Source organism: Anabrus simplex, chromosome 3 (genome assembly GCF_040414725.1).
Source record: "Anabrus simplex isolate iqAnaSimp1 chromosome 3, ASM4041472v1, whole genome shotgun sequence".
NCBI classification, from domain to species: domain Eukaryota; kingdom Metazoa; phylum Arthropoda; class Insecta; order Orthoptera; family Tettigoniidae; genus Anabrus; species Anabrus simplex.
The window spans coordinates 394,246,596-394,262,932 of NC_090267.1; the positions used below are offsets into that span (position 1 = coordinate 394,246,596).

The 16,337-nt window shown below is 44.5% G+C and overlaps 4 non-coding genes across 4 annotated transcripts; 3 read left to right on the plus strand and 1 right to left on the minus strand.

The window, feature by feature from the left end:
• Nucleotides 1-2,521: 2,521 nt before the first annotated feature.
• On the plus strand, nt 2,522-2,594 carry TRNAR-ACG (transfer RNA arginine (anticodon ACG)). Its single transcript has one exon. It is a non-coding gene; the product is annotated as a tRNA-Arg (tRNA).
• Nucleotides 2,595-9,150: 6,556 nt separating this feature from the next.
• On the plus strand, nt 9,151-9,223 carry TRNAR-ACG (transfer RNA arginine (anticodon ACG)). Its single transcript has one exon. It is a non-coding gene; the product is annotated as a tRNA-Arg (tRNA).
• A 1,024-nt stretch (nt 9,224-10,247) lies between these two features.
• TRNAK-CUU (transfer RNA lysine (anticodon CUU)) lies at nt 10,248-10,320 on the minus strand. Its single transcript has one exon. It is a non-coding gene; the product is annotated as a tRNA-Lys (tRNA).
• A 2,663-nt stretch (nt 10,321-12,983) lies between these two features.
• Nucleotides 12,984-13,056, plus strand: TRNAR-ACG (transfer RNA arginine (anticodon ACG)). The gene has a single exon. It is a non-coding gene; the product is annotated as a tRNA-Arg (tRNA).
• Nucleotides 13,057-16,337: the final 3,281 nt, after the last annotated feature.

Consider the following 16,337-nt stretch of genomic DNA (forward strand, 5'->3'; position numbering starts at 1 on the left):
CGAGATCCAGAACATAATAATTAAGAAATTAACTCACAAAGCCCTAACACTACTTACCAGCATCTTCAATGCAATGTTCAGACTTCAATATTACCCTGAACAATGGAAGAGGGCTAGGATACTCGTATTTGGAAAACCAGGCAAAGACAAGTCAGACCCCAACAACTACAGGCCCATCAGTCTTCTGGACCCCCTCAGTAAAGTATTCGAGAAAATACTATTGAAAAGGTTAATAGGGCATATCAAGGAAAACGGTATAATTCGCAACGAGCAGTTTGGCTTTAGGAACGGACATTCTGCCCCACAACTGCTCACTCGATTCATAGAACAAGCCACCATAGGTCTCAACAAACGAAGAGACACAGGAACGGTTTTCCTTGATATCCAGAAAGCATTTGACAAAGTCTGGCACGAAGGCCTACTAGCGAAACTAATAGACCACGAATTCCACCCAGGCTATATAAGACTTATTAAATCTTATCTGGAGGGCCGAGAGTTCAAAGTAGACGTACACAACTCGCTGTCAAGTACACGCAGGATTAGAGTGGGTGTAGCCCAAGGGTCCCTTATCGGCCCAATCCTCTTCGTCCTGTATACAAACGACATGCCTACTACAGAAATCACTACCACACACCTCTACGCTGATGACACCGCTATCACAGTTCAACATCCACAGCTAGCGTGCGCTCGAAAGAGGCTACAAGTGGCACTAAGAACTCTCGAGCCACGGCTAAGGAAATGGCGCATCAAGGTCAATGTTGACAAGTGCCAAGCAGTGCTGTTCACTAAGAAGAACAGACTCACACGCAGACCAGTCAACATAAAAGCGCTAAAGCTTTTCAACGAAGATATAGTGTGGTATGGCAAAGTCAAATACCTAGGAGTAGTCCTAGACCGAAAGCTCACCATGCTACACCACATCAATGATATCCAAAGAAAAGCACACATACGACTTAGCCAGCTATATCCTATACTGAACAAAAAGTCCAGTATTAACACGGAAGTAGCCATAAACATGTATAAGGCCCTAATCCGACCAATAATCATGTACGCAGCCCCAGCGTGGGGGTTCACTGCAATGACGAACCTGGATAAACTGGAATTAATACAAAATAAATGCCTACGAGCAGCGTTCAGACTCCCTTTCGACACGCCAATACGCCAACTACGCAGTATTGCGAAAGTCAGCTCAATAAGGCACCAAATACGTAAACAGACACTAAACATGTACAGAAAGTCAAGGAGTAATAAGATCAACCCGTTAATAAGCGGGATCGGACGCTACGACGTCGATCTGTACAAAAAGTATCCTACACCGAAGAACATTCTGTTCAGCCACAGGGTTGGGTGGGCGAGGGGGCGATAGCCAACCCCTTCCCGCCAAGCTGACACCTATATACCACATTAACCCACACACTGCAGACACCTATGTAAATATGTTTCAGCTGTCCTAGACCCAGGGACCAGGCGAGGAAGATTGACAAAAAGTACAACCTAAGAAAACGACGGCAACGCAGCCAGACGGCCAAGGACGTATCAATCCACCCCCGCCCCCCTACAGAGACATGGGAGCGGAACACCAGCCCGCGCCCTATAAACAGCACTAATATCTATCTGTCTAATAAGTTATCTCACTCCTATCTAGGTTGAACGCTGGACACGAGAGCAGGCAAACAGCCGGCACTCCAATGTGAACTTGTATATACATATGTTATTAATAACCTTAGTTTTAGATCTGCAGTGACAAGTGTGTTCAAACACCGCATAGAGGGACATCGACAGGAGGAAGAAGATAGCCCCCTTGCATGCAAGGCTTGGCTCTAATTCCCCCCTCTCCAAAACGAGACTTGGCACCAGGGACTGCTGGCTGCTGGACAATGGGACGAACCTGTGGCCCAAAGCCCAGACGCTAGCAGACCCGAGCCGACCCGGCAGTGACAAGAAGGACTGATCCCCATAATAACAGAAAACTGTAAGGAAATGGTTATGATTGCATGACACCCATTCCTAACTAACACAACCTCTGGACTTTATCCAGCCCACATCCTTGCATGTGCTATCACAAGATGTCAGGTTTTACATGTAGGCTCTTTCTTCTTTCTGCCTATGTGGTTTTTCCCTGACCCTTCAATACCATACTTCAACACCATATACCTAACACAAACTCTAGCCGTGGTAGCGAGTCTGACTCGGAAACCGGCAGATACTCTTTGTATCACTTCCCACTCCTCCCTGCTCTCTCTTTATTCTTCTTAGAAATAATAGCATGTCGGAGGGCATGTACATTGAGTCGATGGTCACGCGGGGGGAGCGGGCTTCGGCCCCCCCCCCCGAAAAAAAACTGATGCGAAAGAAGATATCTTGGATACTCCCTCATTTTTAAAATCAAGTGTCATATCTGAACATACCGTGTCTCTCAGCCTACATACGTGAATGTACAGACACAATTCAATCACACGAAATAATCAGGAAACCCTCCTCACCAAATATATCATTACCATGGTAAGGACCGTTCTAGACGGGCCCAGTGGCGCAATGGATAACGCGTCTGACTACGGATCAGAAGATTCCAGGTTCGAACCCTGGCAGGGTCGTTACGCTTTTATATCTACAATCCCTTGAGACTTACATCCTGGCTTATACATTTCTCGACCTCAAATTATAGACATGAGTTCAGTTCAGTTCCCCTCGACTCGTTGGCTGAACGGTCAGTGTACTGGCCTCCAGTGCAGAGGGTCCCGGGTTCGATTCCCGGCCGGGTCGGGGATTTTAAACTTAACTGGTTAATTCCAATGGCATGGGTGCTGGGTTTATGTGTTGTCTTCATCATCATTTCATACTCATCACGACGCGCAGGTCGCCTATGGGCGTCAAATAGGAAGACCTGCACCAGGCTAGCCGAACCCATAATGGGATATCCCGGCACTAAAAGCCAGACTACATTTAATTTTCAGTTCACCTCTTCCGGAAGTGGAAATATTTTGTAACGAGACCTTAACTTCTGAATTTCCGGCGTAGTGTTGGCCGGATTTGAAGCTAATCATGTTTTCTTACTATCGAGGCTACAGATAATCTTTATACTCAATTTCTCCTAGTGCATTTCTGATCAGTACGGAGATGGCAAAAGGGTAAAACAGACTGATTAATGATTTGCCACACACTGCAGGAATCGAAGAGAGAAAATGAAATGTTCTAAACCATCGAATAATCAGGGTATGGACTGAAGGGGGAAAATAACATGAGATTTGGTAAAATTAAATACTGTTAAGAGATCGCTTAGTACAATTCTGGTCAGAAGAAAAAAAAAGTTAACGAAGGGAGGTTGAGTACACAGGATAACATATCGATTCTATTACAAATTCGTGAAGAGAACGTCTGAAGTTCCTAGGACTCAGCTATCAAGACATTGGACTCACAGGTTTTGAACAGGTTGGGAAGTTCTTCAGATAGGTGCAGGGTTAGGTGGCTCAGAGAATAGAGGCCTAGTCTTCTAACAATGGACACAGAAGAATGTCTACGCGCGCCCGCGCTCTCACACACTGGTTTTGGTAAAAAATTGTGTCATTAAAAATACTTTGAAAATATCTCGTAATAGTCAACGCTCAGCTGAGAACAAATATTAATTATATAATTTTACCGATCAGTATCACTGAATACAGTGTACACTAATAGATTATTATCCTACAGTCTGTCGGGTATCTTACTTTTTCATTCTTTCTTAGTCCGCTAAGCGCCCAGGGTTAGATTTTTTTCCCGCAGACTCAGAGGTATCCCAACACTAGCACATCAAGGGCAGTGTCCTATAGAGTGAGACTTTTCGGTCGGGAGTACAACTGAGAAGGAGAACCACTACTCCGCCCAGGTGACTTCATCTGCTTTGCTGAACAGGTCTCTTTTGGTGATGGGAAGATGGGAGTGGACAAGTGGTCATCAGGTCAAATCATATTCGCGTCGACGGGCTTAAAAATTCCCGCCCACGTAGGACTCGAACCCACGACCCTGCGGTTAAGAGTCTCATGCTCTACCGACTGAGCTTGCCGGGCGATATTGTCTAAGCTAAATGACGGCGGCATACTTATCTACAACTAAGTTGTCGGGATTATGGGAAAGTACTCTAGGCTGATTAGTCTGAGCAGACCCGGTGCCAACTCATTTCGTCTCTTCCTCTGATAAACAGCAGGTGTGGGTAATCCATCCAAGTGGTGGAGATACAGAGGAATACAAGTGGATGGATAAACAGAAAGTCCGCCCCTGTGGTGTAGTGGTTAGTGTGATTAGCTGCCACCCCCCGGAGGTCCGGATTCGATTCCCGGCTCTGCCACGAAATTTGAAAAGTGGTACGAGGGTTGGAACGGGGCCACTCAGCCTCGGGAGGTCAACTGAGTAGAGCTGGGCTCGATTTCCAATTCAGCCACACTGGAGGTGGTTTACCGTTGTTTCCCACTTCTCCGTCAGGTAAATTCTTGGCGGGTACCAAACTTGGCTACGGCTGTTTTCTACCCTCTTCCTTAACTATCAATTCCAGCCCACCCGTCCCTCACAAGGTCCCTTGTTCAGCATAGCAGGTGAGGCCTCGAGGCGAGATACTGGTCCTCTACGCTAGTTGTATCCCAGAAAAAAACAACTCACGCTCTAGAACACTTCCCTTGAGGCGGTAGAGGTGGAATCAATTGCTGAGTCCGAAAAAAATAGAGTGTATCAGGTAGCGTTTCTGTAATAACAATTATTGCAGGCTTGAACATATGCTGCTCACAATTTGAGAAGGAAATCAATATTTTTCTCCGCCATTGTTACAGCTTTGCAAGAAACCATCCTCATTTTCTCCGTATTGAAATTCTGTTATAAAGAGAACAATAAAATTTTGATTCCACCTATTCAATATGTACCGGGCGGTACACCTCTAGGACGCAAGTTCAAATCTTGCGCCAATTGAAACTCCTCTACAGGAGAAGCTCTGAACTTTACTACTGAACTAATTCTACGGTTTATCAGAAGATGTCACTGAGTGTTTTTGATTTGCGTTTGTTTTTCATTGATCAAGAAGTGTGGACATTCTCTAACAGATGTCTCTACCCAAAAGTATGGTAATACACTCTGGTGTAATGGAATGAACTCTCGTGATGAAATGTTGTATTCATAAGTTTCGTCTTTACTAAATTTTATTCTGTGGTTTGTAGGTTGGCAATATTAATCCTTCCCTCCACCAGGTTTGAACTTAGCCAATCCCGAATTTCTTTAATTAATTCTCAGCCAAGCCGCCTCTGTGGTGTAGTGATTAGCGTGATTAGCTGCCACCCCCGGAGGTCCAGGTTCGATTCCCGGCTCCGCCACGAAATTTGAAAAGTTTTACGAGGGCTGGAACGGGGTCCATTCAGCCTTGGGAGGTCAACTGAGTAGAGGTGGGTTCGAATCCCACCTCAGCCATCCTGGAAGTGGTTTTCCGTGGTTTCCCACTTCTCCTCCAGGCATATGACGGGATGGTACCTAACTTAAGGCCACGGCCGCTTCCTTCCCTCTTCCTTGTCTATCCCTTCCAATCTTCCCTCCAAACTTCCGCATCCCTCACAAGGCCCCTGTTCAGCATAACAGGTGAGGCCGCCTGGGCGAGGTACTGGTCATTCTCCCCAGTTGTATCCCCCGACCAAGAGTCTGAAGCTCCAGGCCACTGCCCTTGAGGCGGTAGAGGCGGTATCCCTCGCTTAGTCCGAGGGAAAAACCGAACCTGGACAAGAGAGACCACGCGTCTCAATGGATATGCAGGCTGGAGCCCGGATCCTTTGAGCCATTTTAGCCCTTCGACCTTCCGGTCTTGAGTGCTGCTTTCGACAGATATTAACTAGACTGCATTGATGTGGATGGTGATGGTACCTTGAACGGAATCGGACTGGTCAGAATATGACCTGCACCCCGAGGGGTGGTTTACATTAGGATGGCCTTGGGTCTCTTATGACGGAGACCCTCGGTTTCGTAGTTTCCAAGAGTGGAGATAAGGGGGTTTGTGTTTGAGCTGAGACCAGAATAAAATTTCTTTGCGGATTTTTGGATCCTGGGATAAATTTCTTGAATATTGAGGTCGGTGTGGATGTCACGATTCCGTGAACCTGGAGGGTAAACAGATGATGATGATGATGATGAATTCTCAGCCAATCATGTATGTCTTCTTCGATATGGATATGTCGCTCTAAGCTATCCAATAAAGTTGAGGGGGTGTGTCTACTCACTCTTGAAAAGTCTCGAATTTTCCACGAGGGTATAAAAACTGCTGATTTTCTTGCCTCGGGGCCACTAGTATAACATCTAGTATATGTAGCAGGGGGCGGGAAGCGCCCCTTTCTTCGAGCAGCACTTCTTCTACAAGGTAATGGCTTTTTAACACCTTTATTTCTTGCTAGCTCAGCAGTCTAACTCTCGGGGAGGGTTCGAAGCCTTTAATATGTAACCCATCCTTTTAAAATGTAAATTCCTTTTCTGTCTATGTGAAAACTACAAATATCTTTTACTGTAAAGCGGGGATAGAGAGTGCTTTACCCTCTCGAGCTCCCCTTCATTTTGAAATTAAGGTGACCACGTTTTCGTAACCGTTTCTTCTCTTCCTTAATGTATTAAAGTTTTCTCATACGGGTCACCTCCTTAGCTTGGGATTAGCCCCTGTATTATCGGCGTAGCGCCACATAGGTTTTAAAACAAAAACTGTAATGTAGGAGTGCAAGTAATCGCCTCCATTCAATTTTGTATTTTGGGCCATTTATTTAACTCGGTTTGTTTTCCTTCCTGAGAAGGCCCTGTAGATTGGATACGAGATACCCCTGTACCATTATATGTGTGCCTTGAGGGCAGTTAGGAGTGAAGTTTGTTGTGGCCGTTGATAGGCTTGTAAAATTGAGAGCGGGTCGGCTCTTTCCTAAATTTGATCCCCGTGTGCCTTGAGGAGGCTTAACATTGTAAATAGGAGCAAGTGCTCCTTGGAGTGATGGGGTTTTCTGCCGCTTTATTCACTTTTGTACCCTGGGTAAAGTTGGGCTAATAGCTCAAGGATTGTGATTGTGGGGCCAGAGGCCCAGATCTTGTAATAATCCCCTAACACTTGTGATTTCTTTGTACCTGATTTTGGCTTGTTGTTGACTTGTTAAGTTTTCAAATTCTGTGTAAACTTTTGTTAACTCTTGTTGTCTGTTGAAAATATAACCTTTGTTGAAATTTTAATTCATCTTTCGAACTTGTAGTTAGACCCATTCCAGCCCGCACTTCTTTCACATCTGCTGATCCACCAAAACTCCGTAAGACAATACATTAAAAGCAATTACAAATTTCGGATCTCATCCTTATTTTATTGCTTAGTTGTTAAAACATATGACAGCCAGGCGCGTAGAGGCGCGCGGCTGTGAGCTTGCATCAGGGAGATAGTAGGTTCGAATGCCACTATCGCCAGCCCTGAATTTTTTTTTGCTAGTTGTTTTACGTTGCACAGACACGGATTGGTCTTACGGCGACGATGGGACAGGAAAGGGCTAGGAGTGGGATGGAAGCGGCCGTGACCTTAATTAAGGTACAGCCCCAACATTTGCCTGGTGGGAAAATGGGAAACCACGGAAAACCATTTTCAGGGCTGGTTCGTACCCCACTGTCGGCAGCCCTGAAAATGGTTTTCCATGGTTTCCCATTTTTCCACCAGGCAAATGCTGGGTCTGTACCTTATTTAAGGCTACTGCCGCTTCCATCCAACTCCTAGGCCTTTCCTATCCCATCGTCGCCATAATACCCATCTGTTTTGGAGCGACATAAAGACCCTACCAAAAAAAAAAGAGATAACATACGACAAGTTTCTATCATATTTTGAACATCTTCAGCTAAAAATATTCTTACAATTTTAAATTGATAATATTGTTCTAGAACTTGGACTTAATGGTTTCCAATTAACAAACTTACCCATAATAAAATTTAAATATAAACTTTAAATATAAAGCGCACCGTATATATATTACGTCGTCTTAATGAAAATACTATTACTATTTATTGAGTTTGAGACTTTCAAAAAAATACCTTATTCTAACATTCTAATAGTTATTGTTACAGCTGTCTCATATTTTGGAAAATGATCCTTCGTTTAAGGACTGTTGGGGGGTTGAAATAAAGGCTGCGAATTTTCTGCCGAATCGGATACATCATCTGCATCGGGATTCACCTGTTCTTGTTTTTCACAATAGTCAGGCTACACACGAGACTAGCACTTAATTCTTTTTACCTCCCTTTCTTTGGCATTCTCTGACTTCTTGCACTGTTATTAAAAATAATATTCCTTACGTTTGGCACATGGCAATGTCATACGTGGAGCAGGGTTAGATTTCAGCTCTCTTCTGCGGACTAACTGATGTAAATCTGACTTCAGTCTTCCGGCTATATCAGTCGGCAGAGCATGAGACTCTTAATGTCAGAGTTGTGGATTCGAGCCGCACGTTGGGCGGGAATTTGTCTGCCTCTGTGGTGTATTGGTTAGTGTGATTAGCTGCCACCCCCGGAGGCCCTGGTTCGATTCCCTGCTCTGTCACGAAATTGAAAAGTGGTGCGAGCGTAGGAACGGGGTCTAGTTAGCCTCGGGAGGTCACGTGTGTAGAGGTGGGTCCGATTCCAACCTCAGCCATCTTTGATTTGTTATACCGTGATTACTCACTCTTTTTTCAGGCAAAAGCCGGGATGGTGCCTAACATGAGGCCACGACTGCTTCCTTCCCTCTTCCTTGTACATCCCTTCCAATCTTCCCATTCCCTCACAAGGCCCCTATTCAGTATAGCAGGTGAGGCTGCCTGGGTGAGGTGCTAGTCATTCTCCGAAGTTGTATCCCCCGACCAAATTCTCACGCTCCAGGACACTGCCCTTGTGGCTGTAGACGTGGGATCCCGCGCTGAGTCCGAGGGAAAAACAAACCCTGGAGGGTAACGGGAATAAGAAAGGAAATAAATAAATGATAGTTGACCTGATGCGAAAGATGATATCCTGGATACTCCCTCACGTTTAAAATCAAGTGTCATATCTGAACATACCGTGTCTCTCAGCCTACATATGTAAATGTACAGACCCAATTCAATCACACGAAATAATCAGGAAACCCTCCTCACCAAATATATCATTACCATGGTAAAAACCGTTGCGACAGGCCCTGTGGCGCAATGGATAACGCGTCTGACTACGGATCAGAAGATTCCAGGTTCGGATCCTGGCAGGGTCGTTACACTTTTATTTCTACAACCCCTTGAGACTTACATCCTGGCTTATACATTTCTGGCACTCAGATTATAGACATGACTTCAGTTCACCTCTTCCGCAAGTGGAAATATTTTGTAACGAGACCTTAACTTCTAAATTTCCGGCGTAGTGTTGGCAGGATTTGAAGCTAATCATGTTCTCTTACTACCGAGGCTACAGATAATCTTTATACTCCATTTCTCCTAGTGCATTTCTGATCAGTACGAAGATGGCAGAAGGGTGAAATCGACTCATTAATGATTTGCCACTCACTGCAGAAATCGAAGAGAGAAAAGGAAATGTTCTAAACCATCGAATATTTAGGGTATGGACGGAGGAGGGGATAATAACATGAGGTACGGTAAAATTAAATACTGCTAAGAAATCGCTTAGTAGCATTCTGGTCAGAAGATAACAAAAGTTAACGAAGGGACGTCGAGTGCTCAAGATAACATGGCGATTCTATTACAAATTCTTGAAGAGAACGTCAGAAGTTCTTAGGACTCAGCTATCAAGACATTGGACTCACAGGTTTTGAACAGGTTGGGAAGTTCTTCAGATAGGGGCAGGGTTAGGTGGCTCAGAGAATAGAGGCCTAGGCTTCTAACAATGGACACAGAAGTCTGTCAGTGCGCCCACGCTCACACACACTGCTTTTGGTAAAAAAATATGTCATTAAAAACACTTTGAAAATATCTCGTAATCGTCAACGCTCAGCTGAGAACAAATATTTTACCGATCAGTATCACTGAACACAGTGTACTCTAATTGATTATTATCATATAGTTTGACGGGTATCTTACTTTTTCATTCTTTCCTAGTCCGCTAACCGCCCAGGCTTAGTTTTTTTTCCGCATGCTCAGAGGTATTCCGACACTAGTACCTCAAAGGCAGTGTCCTGGAGAGTGACAATTTGCTGAACAGGTCTCTTTTGGGGATGGGAAGATGGTAGTGGACAAGTGGTTATCAGGTCAAATCATATTCGCATCGACGGGCTTAAAAATTGCCGCCCAACGTGGGGCTCGAACCCACGACCCTGAGATTAAGAGTCTCATGCTCTACCGACTGAGCTAGCCGGGCGATGTTGTCTGTATTAAATGACGGCGGCATACTTATCTACAACTAAGTTGCGGGGATAAAGGGAAAGTTCTCTCGGCTGGTTGGTCTGAGCTGACCCGGTGCTAACTCATTTCGTCTCTTCCTCTGATAAACAGCAGGTTTGGGTTACCCATCCAAGTGGTGGAGATACAGAGGAATACAAGTGAATGGATAAACAGAATGGCCACCCCTGTGGTGTAGTGGTTAGTGTGATTAGCTGTGGTCCGGATTCGATTCCCGGCTCTGCCACGAGGGTTGGAACGGGGCCACACAGCCTCTGGAGGTCAACTGAGTAGAGGTGGGTTCGATTCCCACTTCAGCTACCCAGGAAGTGGTTTTCCGTTGTTTCCAACTTCTCCTTCATTTAAATTCTGGGAGGGTACCAAACTTGGCTATGGCTGTTTCCTACCCTCTTCCTTAACTATCAATTCCAGCCCACCCGTCCCTCACCAGGTCCCTTGTTCAGCATTGCAGGTGAGGCCTCAGAGGCGAGATACTGATCCTCTATGCTAGTTGTATACCAGAAAAAACAACTCACGATCCAGAACACTTCCCTTGAGGCGGCAGAGGTGGAATCAATTGCTGAGTCCGAAAAAAGAGAGTGTATCAGGTAGCGTTTCTGAAATAAAAATTATTACAGACTCGGAACATATGCTGCTCTCAATTTGAGAAGGAAATCAATATTTTTCTCCGCCAGTGTTGCAGCTATGCAAGAGACTATCCTCATTTTCTCCCTATTGAAATTCTGTTAAAAAGAGAACAATAAAACTTTGATTCCACATATCAATACATTAAAAGCAATTATAAATTTAGGATCTCATCCTTATTTTATTGCATTGTTGTTCAAACATATGACAGCCAGGGGCGTAGAGGCGCGCGGCTGTGAGCTTGCATCAGGGGGATAGTAGGTTCGAATGCCACTATCGCCAGCCCTGATTTTTCTTCTTTGTTGTTTTACGTTGCACAGACACGGATAGGTCTTACGGCGACGATGGGACAGGAAAGGGCTAAGAGTGGGAAGGAATCGGCCGTGGCCTTAGTTAAGGTACAGACTAAGCATTTGCCTGGTGGGAAAATGGGAAACCACGGAAAACCATTTTCAGGGCTGCCGACAGTGGGGTACGAACCAGCCAGGAAATTGGTTTTCCGTTGGTTCCCATTTTTACACCAGGCAAATGCTGGGTCTGTACCTTATTCAAGGCCACTGCCGCTTCCATGCCACTCCTAGGCCTTTCCTATCCCATCGTCGCCATAATACCCATCTGTTTTGGAGCGACATAAAGCCCCTACCAAAAAAAGAGATAATATATGACAAATTTCTATCATATTTTGAACATCTTCAGCTAAAAATATTCTTACAATTTTAAATTGATAAGATTGTTCTAGAACTTGGACTTAATGGTTTCCAATTAACAAACTTATCCATAATAAACTTTAAACATAAACTTTAAATATAAAGCGCACCGTATATGTATTACGTCTTCTTAATGAAAATACTATTACTATTTATTGAGTTTGAGACTTTCAAAAAATACCTTATTCTAACATTCTAATAGTTATTGTTACAGCTGTCTCATATTTTGGAAAATGATCCTTCGTTTAAGGTCTGTTGTGGGGTTGAAATAAGGGTTGCGAATTTTCTGCCGAATCGGATACATCTTCTGCATCGGAACTCACTTGATCTTGTTTTTCACAATAGTCAGGCTACACACGAGACTAGCACTTAATTCTTTTTACCTCCCTTTCTTTGGCATTCTCTGACTTCTTGCACTGTTATTAAAAATAATATTCCTTACGTTTGGCACATGGCATTTCATATGTGGAGCAGGGTTAGATTTCAGCTCTCTTCTGCGGACTAACTGATGTAAATCTGACTTCAGTCTTCCGGCTATATCAGTCGGCAGAGCATGAGACTCTTAATGTCAGAGTTGTGGATTCGAGCCGCACGTTGGGCGGGAATTTGTCTGCCTCTGTGGTGTATTGGATAGTGTGATTAGCTGCCACCCCCGGAGGCCCTGGTTCGATTCCCTGCTCTGTCACGAAATTTGAAAAGTGGTGCGAGCGTAGGAACGGGGTCTAGTTAGCCTCGGGAGGTCACGTGTGTAGAGGTGGGTCCGATTCCAACCTCAGCCATCTTTCATTTGGTATACCGTGATTACTCACTCTTTTTTCAGGCAAAAGCCGGGATGGTGCCTAACTTGAGGCCACGACTGCTTCCTTCCCTCTTCCTTGTACATCCCTTCCAATCTTCCCATTCCCTCACAAGGCCCCTATTCAGTATAGCAGGTGAGGCTGCCTGGGTGAGGTGCTAGTCATTCTCCGAAGTTGTATCCCCCGACCAAATATCTCACGCTCCAGGACACTGCCCTTGTGGCTGTAGACGTGGGATCCCGCGCTGAGTCCGAGGGAAAAACAAACCCTGGAGGGTAACGGGAATAAGAAAGGAAATAAATAAATGATAGTTGACCTGATGCGAAAGATGATATCCTGGACACCCCCTCACGTTTAAAATCAAGTGTCATATCTGAACATACCGTGTCTCTCAGCCTACATATGTAAATGTACAGACCCAATTCAATCACACGAAATAATCAGGAAACCCTCCTCACAAATATATCATTACCATGGTAAAAACCGTTGCGACAGGCCCTGTGGCGCAATGGATAACGCGTCTGACTACGGGTCAGAAGATTCCAGGTTCGAATCCTGGCAGGGTCGTTACAGTTTTATTTCTACAACCCCTTGAGACTTACATCCTGGCTTATACATTTCAGGCACTCAGATTATAGACATGACTTCAGTTCACCTCTTCCGGAAGTGGAAATATTTTGTAACGAGACCTTAACTTCTAAATTTCCGGCGTAGTGGTGGCAGGATTTGAAGCTAATCATGTTCTCTTACTACCGAGGCTACAGATAATCTTTATACTCCATTTCTCCTAGTGCATTTCTGATCAGTACGAAGATGGCAGAAGGGTGAAATCGACTCATTAATGATTTGCCACTCACTGCAGGAATCGAAGAGAGAAAGGGAAATGTTCTAAACGATCGAATATTTAGGGTATGGACGGAGGAGGGGATAATAACATGAGGTACGGTAAAATTAAATACTTAGTAGCATTCTGGTCAGAGGATAACAAAAGTTTACGAAGGGACGTCGAGTGCTCAGGATAACATGGCGATTCTATTACAAATTCTTGAAGAGAACGTCAGAAGTTCCTAGAACTCAGCTATCAACACATTGGACTCACAGGTTTTGAACAGGTTGGAAACTTCTTCAGATAGTTGCAGGGTTAGGTGGCTCAGAGAATAGAGGCCTAGGCTTCTAACAATGGACACAGAAGTCTGTCAGTGCGCCCACGCTCACACACACTGCTTTTGGTAAAAAATTATGTCATTAAAAACACTTTGAAAATATCTCGTAATCGTCAACGCTCAGCTGAGAACAAATATTTTACCGATCACTATCACTGAACACATGGTACTCTAATTGATTATTATCATATAGTTTGACGGGTATCTTAATTTTTCATTCTTTCTTAGTCCGCTAACCGCCCAGGCTTAGTTTTTTTTCCGCATGCTCAGAGGTATTCCGACACTAGTACCTCAAGGGCAGTGTCGTGGAGAGTGACACTTTGCTGAACAGGTCCCTTTTGGGGATGGGAAGATGGTAGTGGACAAGTGGTTATCAGGTCAAATCATATTCGCATCGACGGGCTTAAGAATTCCCGCCCAACGTGGGGCTCGAACCCACGACCCTGAGATTAAGAGTTTCATGCTCTACCGACTGAGCTAGCCGTGCGATGTTGTCGAAATTAAATGACGGCGGCATACTTATCTACAACTACGTTGCGGGGATAAAGGGAAAGTTTTCTCGGCTGGTTGGTCTGAGCTGACCCGGTGCCAACTCATTTCGTCTCTTCCTCTGATAAACAGCAGGTTTGGGTTACCCATCCAAGTGGTGGAGATACAGAGGAATACAAGTGAATGGATAAACAGAATGGCCACCCCTGTGGTGTAGTGGTTAGTGTGATTAGCTGTGGTCCGGATTCGATTCCCGGCTTTGCCACGAGGGTTGGAACGGGGCCACACAGCCTCTGGAGGTCAACTGAGTAGAGGTGGGTTCGATTCCCACTTCAGCTACCCAGGAAGTGGTTTTCCGTTGTTTCCAACTTCTCCTTCATTTAAATTCTGGGAGGGTACCAAACTTGGCTACGGCCGTTTCCTACCCTCTTCCTTAACTATCAATCCAGCCCACCCGTCCCTCACAAGGTCCCTTGTTCAGCATTGCAGGTGAGGCCTCAGAGGCGAGATACTGATCCTCTACGCTAGTTGTATCCCAGAAAAAACAACTCACGATCCAGAACACTTCCCTTGAGGCGGCAGAGGTGGAATCAATTGCTGAGTCCGAAAAAAGAGAGTGTATCAGGTAGCGTTTCTGAAATAAAAATTATTACAGACTCGGAACATATGCTGCTCTCAATTTGAGAAGGAAATCAATATTTTTCTCCGCCATTGTTGCAGCTATGCAAGAGACTATCCTCATTTTCTCCCTATTGAAATTCTGTTAAAAAGAGAACAATGAAACTTTGATTCCACATATCAATACATTAAAAGCAATTATAAATTTAGGATCTCATCCTTATTTTATTGCATAGTTGTTAAAACATATGACAGCCAGGGGCGTACAGGCGCTCGGCTGTGAGCTTGCATCAGGGAGATAGTAGTTTTGAATGCCACTATCGCCAGCCCTGTTTTTCTTTTTTTTTTTTGGTTGTTTTACGTTGCACAGACACGGATAGGTCTTACGGCGACGATGGGACAAGAAAGGGCTAAGAGTGGGAAGGAATCGGCCGTGGCCTTAATTAAGGTACAGACCCAGCATTTTCCTGGTGGGAAAATGGGAAACTACGGAAAACCATTTTCAGGGCTGCCGACAGTGGGGTACGAACCAGCCAGGAAATTGATTTTCCGTTGGTTCCCATTTTCACACCAGGCAAATGCTGGGTCTGTACCTTATTCAAGGCCACTGCCGCTTCCATCCCACTCCTAGGCCTTTCCTATCCCATCGTCGCCATAATACCCATCTGTTTTGGAGCGACATAAAGCCCCTACCAAAAAAAAAGAGATAACATATGACAAATTTCTATCATATTTTGAACATCTTCAGCTAAAAATATTCTTACAATTTTAAATTGATAAGATTGTTCTAGAAATTGGACTTAATGGTTTCCAATTAACAAACTTATCCATAATAAACTTTAAACATAAACTTTAAATATAAAGCGCACCGTATATATATTACGTCTTCATAATGAAAATACTATTACTATTTATTGAGTTTCAGACTTTCAAAAAATACCTTATTCTAACATTCTAATAGTTATTGTTACAGCTGTCTCATATTTTGGAAAATGATCCTTCGTTTAAGGTCTGTTGGGGGGTTGAAATAAGGGTTGCGAATTTTCTGCCGAATCGGATACATCTTCTGCATCGGAACTCACTTGTTCTTGTTTTTCACAATAGTCAGGCTACACACGAGACTAGCACTTAATTCTTTTTACCTCCCTTTCTTTGGCATTCTCTGACTTCTTGCACTGTTATTAAAAATAATATTCCTTACGTTTGGCACATGGCAATTTCATATGTGGAGCAGGGTTAGATTTCAGCTCTCTTCTGCGGACTAACTGATGTAAATCTGACTTCAGTCTTCCGGCTATATCAGTCGGCAGAGCATGAGACTCTTAATGTCAGAGTTGTGGATTCGAGCCGCACGTTGGGCGGGAATTTGTCTGCCTCTGTGGTGTATTGGATAGTGTGATTAGCTGCCCCCCCCCCCGAGGCCCTGGTTCGATTCCCTGCTCTGTCACGAAATTTGAAAAGTGGTGCGAGCGTAGGAACGGGGTCTAGTTAGCCTCGGGAGGTCACGTGTGTAGAGGTGGGTCCGATTCCAACCTCAGCCATCTTTCATTTGGTACACCGTGATTACTCACTCTTTTT